This window comes from Alligator sinensis, unplaced genomic scaffold (genome assembly GCF_000455745.1).
Source record: "Alligator sinensis unplaced genomic scaffold, ASM45574v1 scaffold326_1, whole genome shotgun sequence".
Taxonomy (NCBI): domain Eukaryota; kingdom Metazoa; phylum Chordata; order Crocodylia; family Alligatoridae; genus Alligator; species Alligator sinensis.
In genome coordinates, this window is record NW_005842239.1 from 1,338,806 (window position 1) to 1,348,504 (window position 9,699).

The 9,699-nt window shown below is 44.5% G+C and overlaps 1 protein-coding gene across 4 annotated transcripts in view; it reads left to right on the top strand.

The window, feature by feature from the left end:
• The window catches only part of TSNARE1 (t-SNARE domain containing 1), a 518,176-nt gene that overhangs the window by 36,901 nt on the left and 471,576 nt on the right, over positions 1-9,699 (top strand). The window contains exon 1 of one of the 4 annotated variants that reach the window (XM_025208580.1): positions 621-762. The exons of the other annotated variants lie outside the window; for them this stretch is intronic. The gene's annotated coding sequence lies outside the window, so the exon portion shown is untranslated. Of the gene's footprint in view, positions 1-620; positions 763-9,699 lie in introns of those variants that run through there. 4 annotated transcript variants of the gene reach the window in all.

Consider the following 9,699-nt stretch of genomic DNA (forward strand, 5'->3'; position numbering starts at 1 on the left):
GTTCAGGGGAAACAGCGTGGCTTTGTCCTTATGACGACTAATCTGGTCCTTTGTATCACAAGTGGCATTGTTCTTTGTTTCCTCCTTGTTTGCACCTGACCTCAGGAGATGCGGTTTCATCCTGTGCTCTTTGATCTGCTGTTTTTGGAATAGACCCGAACGCAAAGAAAATAAAGTTTTGGAAGGAGATTCTTGGAGTCAGATTGCCTGAACACCTAGTTCTCCTTACACGTCTCAACTTCAGTGTCTTTGAAGTCAGTATATTTTATACAGGATTTCCTCATTGCTGACCTGTCTCATCCCATGATGTGAGGGAGAGGTGCATGCCGTCACATACTGCTCTTTCGGCATGCAATAAATAATAGGCAGCACAGCCTTTTTCACTAGTTATGCTCCCTGATTAATAACTGATGTGCAACTTACAACGTGTTAATGAAATTAATGGGAAAGAAAAACTTGAACGGTTCATTGCTCCATTTAGTGGTGCCATATTCAATTTATTTCCCATTTGCCCAACATGGGCATGATTACAATAGTGGTTATACCAATATAATAACTAATGAGTTCCTGCAGCTGAAGTGGTTTTCTTTTTTTATTTATTAATATATTTTGTGTTCCAGGTCCAGTCAATTCCAAATCATATCGATTGAGCAGAAATCAGAGTGGTTTTCAGATACCACACCATACCACTGAGTCTCACTCCCTGCCAAAGGAAATTCATACTGCTTTTACTGTTTCCAGATTCTGCTCCATGAGTTCAAGGTTAGCTTGTCTCCTCTCATTCCCTCCTGTTTTCCCTGTGGTTCCTACGCAGTCTTTTGATCAAGACACTCTGATGGTCCTTGCTACATTTCCAGGGTTTCTATTCTGGACCATGCTGCTCTGAGAGTTTCGGTTCCCAGGTGGATCATGACTCTTGCTTTGCATTTGTATTTAAAGTGTCGTGTTCAGCGTCTTGGTTCATCTCTCCCAGGCACTGAAGAGATGGTGGTCATTTGCCTATAGGATGAGCTTTATTTTCTGCTACCGGTTCATTTTCATGCCTTGCCGTTTTGGTGCATCTTGAATGGTTGGCTCTCCGAGCTCTGCAGTTGCTGTCCACCTAGTTCTAGCTTCCTCTACTGTCTAAATTGTTCTGAGCCTGGCACTGCCTCTGCTTTAGCAATTTGCATATTCTCCACCCAAAACTGCTTATACAGTAACAGGATTGAATTAAATCTCTAGGCACCATCTCCCCCTTCTGATCAGCTGGCATATTGCAGCTTAGTTTCCAACTTCAAAAGGATTATTTTTGCGGCCTTCATGGGCAAACCCATTTTGTGGCCAATGAAGTCTTATTCTTGCAATCCTAATCTTGTTCTCACTGGCTTCAATTAGACTATGACCTGTCAAATTTAACAATCTATACAGCATACAAATGCCATGCTTTGGCCTTAAGTGGCTTTTGCACATCTCTCTCTTTTTTTAAGCTTTCTGGCTAGCTATCACCCCAGCTTTTAATTGAATGGGAAACTGGATAGTTTCTCTGTCTCATCCTTCTTTTTACTGGCAAGATGATTATCAAAACCATGTCAGATTTTCACTTCAGGAGTAGCCCTTCCTTAATAACCTGAATCATTAGGCTGTTGCCCAGGTTTCATTGGTTTTTGACACTTTTTTTTTTTTTTTTTTTAAAGTAAACTGAGTGACCTCTATCAATGCTGGGTGGATAGTAATTGAGAATTTCACATATAGTTTTTGCTATCAAATTACATTGCCTTGCAAAGGACCTCTGGGATTTTACTTGACATGTTGGTGCAAAGCCGTTTACTGCTGAGGTTCCAAGAGCTGAGATTCTGAACCGTTAATTGGGACAGTTCCTCTCTTGCCTTATTTATTGAACTGGCCTCCTTAGCACAGTGATTGGCAAGAGGGGGGAGGCAGGAAAAAGTTCTTCTTTTGGCACAGCTGGGGCTCAGATGCCAGCACTCAGTTTACAAATGGCAGAATTTATGGGTGCGCCAATAAAGATTTTTTTGGGCTGATACCGATGGCCGTTTATTAATGAGCCATATTGGCCGATACTGATCCAGAGAGCAGCGTCTAGTTGGTAACTTGGTTGGAAGTAAGGGGCATGGGAGGGCAGATCGAGGCCCTCGCGGTGAGGGAGGAAGTGGGGCAGGGGCAGGCACTGCCCAGCTGGGGCTGGGCGCAGGATGGAGCCGCGAGTGGCTTGTTGGGGGGAGGGGGAGGGGTAGCTCCCACTGCTGCACGCACCCCCAGGGTAAGCACAGGGGGAATATGCCCTCTTGATTTGCATGTGGGGTGAGGGCAGGCTGCTGCTGTGGGCTGGTCCTGGGGGCGGTCCTGGGTTCTTCCAGGCGGGAAGGGGGAGAGAATAGGGCTGGGGGTGTGCTTGGGGCCGGCGGCAGCAGCCCTGAGAGGGGGCTACAGGGTAGGCTACAGCCACCCCAGAACTCACTGTGCCCCCCCCTCCCAGCACCGCCACCATTCACCCTGAGCATAGCCCTGGCCCAATTCCTCTGCCTGGGCGAGACCAGTGCTGCCCCCAACCTCAGCCTGCAGTGGTAGCCTGCCCTTATCCCGTGCACAGATCCGGGGGCACACGTCCCCCATGGCTCCCTTGGGGGTACGCATAGTGGAAGGAACACCTCTCCCCCCCCCCGAACAAGCCACCCATGGCTCTGTCTGGCACCCCGCCCTGGCTGGGCAGCCCCAGTCCCTCCCTCACCGCAGGGACCTCAATCTGACCTCCCCTCCCCTCCGTCCCTGCCCCCCCACAGACTTACCAGCCTGACGGTGCTCTCCAAGCTGTCAGGCTGCACACATCATTTATCAGCGACATTATCAGCCACCTCAACCAAAAAAAGCCGATTGCCGAAAATGTTGTGCTTCCTTTATTTTGGTGCCGATACGATATGGACTGATGTATCGGTGCACCTCTAGCAAAAATTCCCTTGCATTGCATCCCTGGAAGGCACAATTAAAGAATGAGATGCGTCAGTCACTGCTACCACCTAAACTGGTATTTTGCTTCATTATTTTATTTTTGTGTCTAAAATAGTTGAACATGGATGATGGACTGGTTGGGATAGGAGACTGGAGATAAAATAAAGAGACTACCAATTCCATCCTTGGCTTCAGGTGGTCTGCAACCAAAAAGTATTGCCATCGTTAGGAGATGAGATGGGTTGGTGAGTCTGAGTCTTCTTCCAGGGGACATGCGTCTACCTTAATACTCCACCAGTATGGTTAATTCCTGCAAGACCAAAGATGGAGCTAAATGATGCTCTATGTTTCATCACTGATGTGTCTACCCATGTCAGGTTGAGGCATGTGGGCTGAGCGGTATTAAAAAAAAAAAAAAAAGTCTGTATTGGATAAAAAGAGAACTGTGGTAGAGAGGGGTGTTACATTTGCATATTTGCAAGTGAGGAACACGTTAAAATATATGGAGGGATAGCTTGGAAAGTCATCAAAGGAAACGATAAATAGATGTTTGGAGCCATTTGTTATGTAAAACTGGTATTTGTCTGTGTAATGGGTGAACTTGCACTTTTTAATCTTGTGCAATGCTAGAAAAAGCTGTTCTGTTTTCTTTTGCACATTAACATTTTGTATAAAATGCTTAAAATTTTGCCAGCAGTATAAGACTAGAGAAATCCATTTTGATCCTTCTAAATAGATGATTGAGCGTTCAGCAGTTATTTTTTTCCCCCACTAAGGGAATCTTTAAACCATTATACTTGTGTTGTTGTTTTTTTTTTCTCAGACACCATATTAAAGCCAAAGAGAATAGCGTCTTTTTTTTTTTTTTTTGGAAAATGCTTGTCTTTGCCTGCTGTGCGCAAAAGCACTTTAATTGATCTTTCAGACAGTTTAGAAGAAAGGATGATGGGGGAAAATGTTTAATGCAGCATATAATTCTTGCTGGTTTTGTCTCAAAATAAAGAAACCACTTCATTGCAATTTATGTATCTAAGCATACAGTTTATGTATGTAATGTGGCTGTCTTGTATCGGTGCACACAAGTCTAATTGAAAGGAATATCTTGATCGATAGTGTAAACTCTGAGGGAGACTCCAGAGATGATTTTATCATAAACTCAATGCTAGATTATTAGGGCCTCTTTAGTCCTGGTCTCTGTAGTTGTTGAGGTACCTTTCTGGTTTGAAGTTTTTAAAATTTTAATTAACTTGGAGAAAAGAGATCATTAAAAAGATATAACTTCCCATACCTCATTTGCTGTGCTGCAGCAGTTTAATACCTTGTCCGTATCCACATCTATTATTCCTCTGTCTCTAATGCCAGGATGCTTCAGAGATGAGTGGAAGCCGTCTTCATTTCACCCAACCTATCCCAATGCGCAGTGTTACAATCCATAAAAACAAACTTTGTTGGGGCAGAGCTGAGGAATGGATGCTGGAGAGGGGGCCTCCTGAGTCCCAGATCATTGCTTTAATCACCAAACTGGCTTCCCTCCTCCTTAGAGAGTAAGCATGTATGGTGGTGAGATGATGCTGCATCAGCGGCTTTGCTTGTGTTTGGGATCTGATCTTTTACTGGATTTAGGTCAAGTCACAAAAGTAAGATGTATTTGCTTACTGGTGAAATCACCTGGTGTAGCACTGGAGGAGCTAAGGATACAATTAGTTGTGGGCGTATTTGCTGTCGGTGCTCATCTTCTGGCTCGTCTGCAAGAAGCAGTAGCTGGATTCCTTGGGTGCATGCGTGCATCCCAGTTCACTGTCAGAAATTGGTCTCTTCACACCAGGAGTTGGTAGATGTTGGGCATGTTGTGTTACAGATGGATTGGCCGACAAATAATCCCATGACTGCCTGCTGAGGAATACATAAAGCCTTTGGCTCACTCTGGGGAAGTGAGTTAGTAGGAAAATGGGACTGGGCTGTCCTTGTAGCACGTTGGATGTCCGATCTGGGCCTCTCTTGTTGCTGTTATTATTTGACTTGCCATAGTGTAGTGGTTCTCAACCTTTCTAAGCGCACATGACCCCTTGATAGGCTCAAGGCACCCCTTGGAAAATGCCAGCTCTTAGGATGCACTTATTTTTTGACAACAGAAAAATTAATAGCATTCTTCCCTTGCAAAGAACTCAGAACCACCACAACAGATCAGGATGTTCTTAACATTATGGTTTCCTATTTAAAATCTCTGGGCTTACCTTGTGAATCGTGTTTGCACACCTCAGCGCCGACATTGGGTGACACCCTTCAAAGGATCTTAAGACTCCTCAGGGTGCCAGGGCACCTTGGTTGAGAATCACTTCCATAATGTCTACATAAGCCCTGGTTGTAGATCAAAGCCTTTTGTGTTAGGTGCTGTACAAACCCGAAACAAATAGTCAGCCCCTGCCCCAATATGGTCAAAGACAAGACGGTCAGCAGACAGAATTTTATAGATATGAGACTTTTGATCAGCTAGATGGACAGCAGCCTAGTCATTGCAGATTTTTAAGGCAGGAACACATTTCAGGACAGGAAAGGGGGCTGTACGTGAGAAGAGCCAACGTGAGCCTGTGATGGGGGAAGGAGAGACCAAAACGCCAGGGCGCAGCGTGGCCAATTCTGACGTGGCCTCAGAAGACCCAGAATAGAGACAGGGATGAAATGCTTGTTGGGTCTGTCCTTGGCCAGGCCTGCGTGGCCACATGATACATCCACGTGGCTTTTTGAGTGAAAAATGTCTGGTCCTTGGCAAGGCATGAAGCTTTGACATGGAGTACCCCACTTAATAGCTCATCTGCAATTTGGCATGCAGTGTAGGTTCCTGCTTGAGGACCCTCCAGGCAACAAAACCTCCTAGTAACTTTTACATAAGGAAATTGAGTTTGGTTACTCCGGCTCTCTCACCTCCCTGCAAGATGTTAACACAATAGTAAAAATATGCATTTACTTAATGCTGGGTAGACTTTGCTGCTTGAATTATCATTACTGTTTGGCCTATCCTCCTTTCACATTCAGCTTGGGCTGGAAGTTTTCTGGATGGGGACCTTGCATTTTACTCCTTTTGTAAAACCAGTCTGGCAAACCTTTAGTCCCTGTAGGCCGAATGGATAATGATCATACACGTCCGTGCATCTTAAAATAAACTTGCCAAGGAAACAAAATCCTTGGAGATGGCAGCATTTAGTTTTCCAAGGTATATCCTGCAGTAGAGTGGACATAAGTCCCTGTGGGAGAGTAACACTCTCTTTACCAGAGGGCTAAGTAATAAAAAAGTTCTTGGTCCTAATCCTGACTCTATGGCTTTGTGTGAAATTACTGAACACTTTACCTCAATTTCCCCTTAGGTAAAAACGGAGGTAATAGTTGCCTCCTGGGGATTAAAGAGGATTAATTAAATGTTTGCAAAGTGCTTTGAAGATTGAAAGCATTATAACAAAACATTACAATAAAATTACATCCTAATATTAGAAACTGCTTTCTCTTCCTTGTATGGCACATCTTTAAAATGACAGAAGTGTTTGTTGCTTCACCCGACCCAAAAGCTGCAGTGCATTGACCCAGGGAGCAGGCTTCAAGATGCCATTGCAGTATCGTCAGCTGGTGTACGGCTGTATTTTTGGCCAAGAAAATACAATTTTTAAATTTTGTTATCATCCTTTTCACCTAAGCGTGATATCTGGGTGGGAGAAGAGAGCAAGGGAGGTATGTATGGGCAGGAAGGACACCCCACCCTGCCTTGTGGCAAAGAATGCCAGTTCCTTGCTGCACCCATGTCCAGGAAGGAGCCACTTTGGGAGCGTTGGATCAGGTAATAGTTGTGTTTCCAAACAGGCATCATGCCAATGATTGCACTTGCAATACAAACTCTGATATCACTTTAAGAAAGTCTTGTCCTTCATTTTGGTCCCCAGTCCTTTGCCTCCTTGAATTGTAGGTGGTCCTGCTCCTTGAAACCTGTGTATGCATGTGCTGGGGTGGGGGGAGAGAGGGAGGAGGCATTTCTGGTTGTCCCCGGAAAGGGGAATTGATCCAGGGAAGGGGGAATAAAAATCTGGGAAGTTTCTTGCTCCAGAAGGTGCCATGGTAATCGGTGGTAACTCAGTGGAGGACATTTAAAACCGGAGGCTGGAGTCTGGGTATAGCTACAACAAGCAGTAGCTCAAGAGGGTTCTGATGCATAGATGAACATCTGTTTTTCTCGGTCTAAGTTTGCCGCATGTGTGTGTGTTTATTCCTCCCCCTTCAAGTTTCATAGAGTTTCATTTGGTTTTGTGTGCCAAGTACGTTGACTTCTCAGTGATAATTTTAGATGGTGATTAATCCTGTTTGTGTTGGAAAGCTGTAAAGTTTCTAGCAGAGCATGTCTGCAGTGTGTCTAGGATACTGCCAAACTTTCCAAGTGGAAGACTCTGTTCAGAGGTGTGCGTCTGCAAAAGGGTGTGATATCAATTTTGCTTTTATGTCTCCCTCCATCCTTTTAACATCTCGTTACTGGCTGGAACTCGTGTTACTCTCACCACCTCCTGAGATTACTCCCAATTTCAGCTTAATCGTTTTAAGAGCAGCACTTTGCCTGTTAAGGAATAAAGGTTTCAGTTCAGCGAGGTACTTGGGTGGTATGAGTAGGAAGACTCCTGTTAACTCCAGTGGGACTGCTCACTTGCTGAAAGTTCGGCACGTGCTCAAGGACCTGAACCAAGGCAGAGCACCGAGAAGCTGTGACATTCACCAGAAGTGTCATCAGAGCCCCCTCTCTTTTTTATTTATTTATTTATTTTTAATGCTTCCTCATTTAAAGGAAAAGCGTGGTCCCAGAAGGTGTTTGCTGTGCCTGATAGCAATGCTCTCTAATGTGCCGTGTTTCTTTGTGCTTCCAGTTGGGAGATACCCAGCATAGCCATGTCTGTGCAGCACTAACAGTGCCAGTGAGCTGGCCCCAGGGCTTCATGGTCCTCGTTATATTGCCTCTGGTTGAGGCATACAACTGCAAAGCAAGACGGTGTGTTTGAGCACGGTGAGTTTGCCATCTCCAGTCTGTGCAAGGATTTGAGAGCAGGATTTGTTTTTTCTTTTGAAGTATCTAATGCTTGTAGTCCAAGACCATTCATTCTGGATGAACTGGGCAAGATTAAGCCAGACAGCAGTGGACTAGAAACACTTTCAGACTCTAAAGCAGTAAAGATGTACTGGGGACTCAGCATCTTTAGACTCCTTTTTTCCCCACCTAAAAACAAACAGGCATAAGATTGGTGCTCCCCTTAATGTTGCTCCTTATTAGATTCGTTGGCTTTTCCCCCTTACTCTTTTTATAGAGAAGCACAGAGAGCTCGCAGTTTAATTCTGCAAATGTTTTAGGTAAGACCATTTGCAGAGGGCAGTTTTTGACATGTTGAGAAGAAAAGGGGTCATTTTGACAGCTCAATGAGAAAAAAACAACATTAGAGGGCTTTGAGGAATGACCTAGGAATAACATTTCCGACAGATGGTTGCACTAGAGAGACGATGAGATCTTCACCTGGGGTCTTAGCCCAGTAGAGCTTTCATCTTGGGAATGATATGGTCTCATTTATTTTAAAAACTTTCTTCCCCACTGCTGAGAAGGATCTTGTAGAGCAGAGCAACAGGACTGATCTTCTTTCTGGTCCCTTCTAACTTCTCTGAGCAGCCTTTGGGGGTCACCTGGCCAAGAGCAGGGCTAGAAAGCCTGCAGTGAACCAAGGGAAATGTTTGGCAAGTCTTCATGAGAGGCTAAGTCTTTAGCCTGTATTCTCTGACCCATCTTGGCTCACAGAAGCCCAGGTCTGTTGATGTTCAGGCTACCATGTTTCCCTTCTGTTTTGTGGTTTCTTAGGGCCAGCTTAAATTTGTATGCAGAAGGGATCAGTGACTGAAGTGAAATGGTCTTTTTTCTCTCTAAGGGTTTTTTTTTTTTTTTGTATGAGTAAATCACTGTATTTCCTCTTATGGTTTAATTTGATTCTTTTTTTTTGACTGAGGGACCTGAAGCATTTGATTAGGTACTTGCTGATTTATTTATTTTTTTACCTTTTTTAATAGAAAACAAACACATAAAACCATTTCTTGGCAACGTAGGCCAAATCTGCCTCAAAACTCAAGAGGATATTCCTGGCATACGGTACATTTGATGGAGGTAATGCAAACAGTAGCAGCCAAAAACTCAAAACCACGTCTGTCTCTTATATTTGTTAACTGCTTTCTCTGCGTGGCATCGACTGCTTTCTTGCTTGGAGAATCCAGTCTGGTAATTAGTGCTGATAAAATCAAGAGCAGGTTCTTGTGGCCTAGGCAGTCTGAGGAGTTGGCACAAGATCTTGAAGAAAACACTTTGGGGGAATGCTGATCACTGGAACATCCAGGAATAACTTGATTTGAATAATTACCATGACTGTGTTGCCTGCAGTGGCTGGGAAAGGTGTGGGTTGTGGAGGAGGAGAAAGCAGGCGTGGGTTACTCTCGCTTCCTGGCTAGATTCCCACCCATTGTATCTTCTATCAACATCTGGGATGGCAGAGAAGCACGTGATAGTCTCCCTATTTCCCACCAGTTGGATGAAGAGGCAGACACATAAGGCTGCTTGCAGTGTAGTCAAACCTCTCCCGGCCTTTTTCAGCATCTCTTTAGAGTAGGAACATCAAGGCATTTTGGATCTTCCAAACCAGTTTTTGTACCCCAGATGTGCACGTCAGCCAAGAGTATGGTCAGAGATGCGTT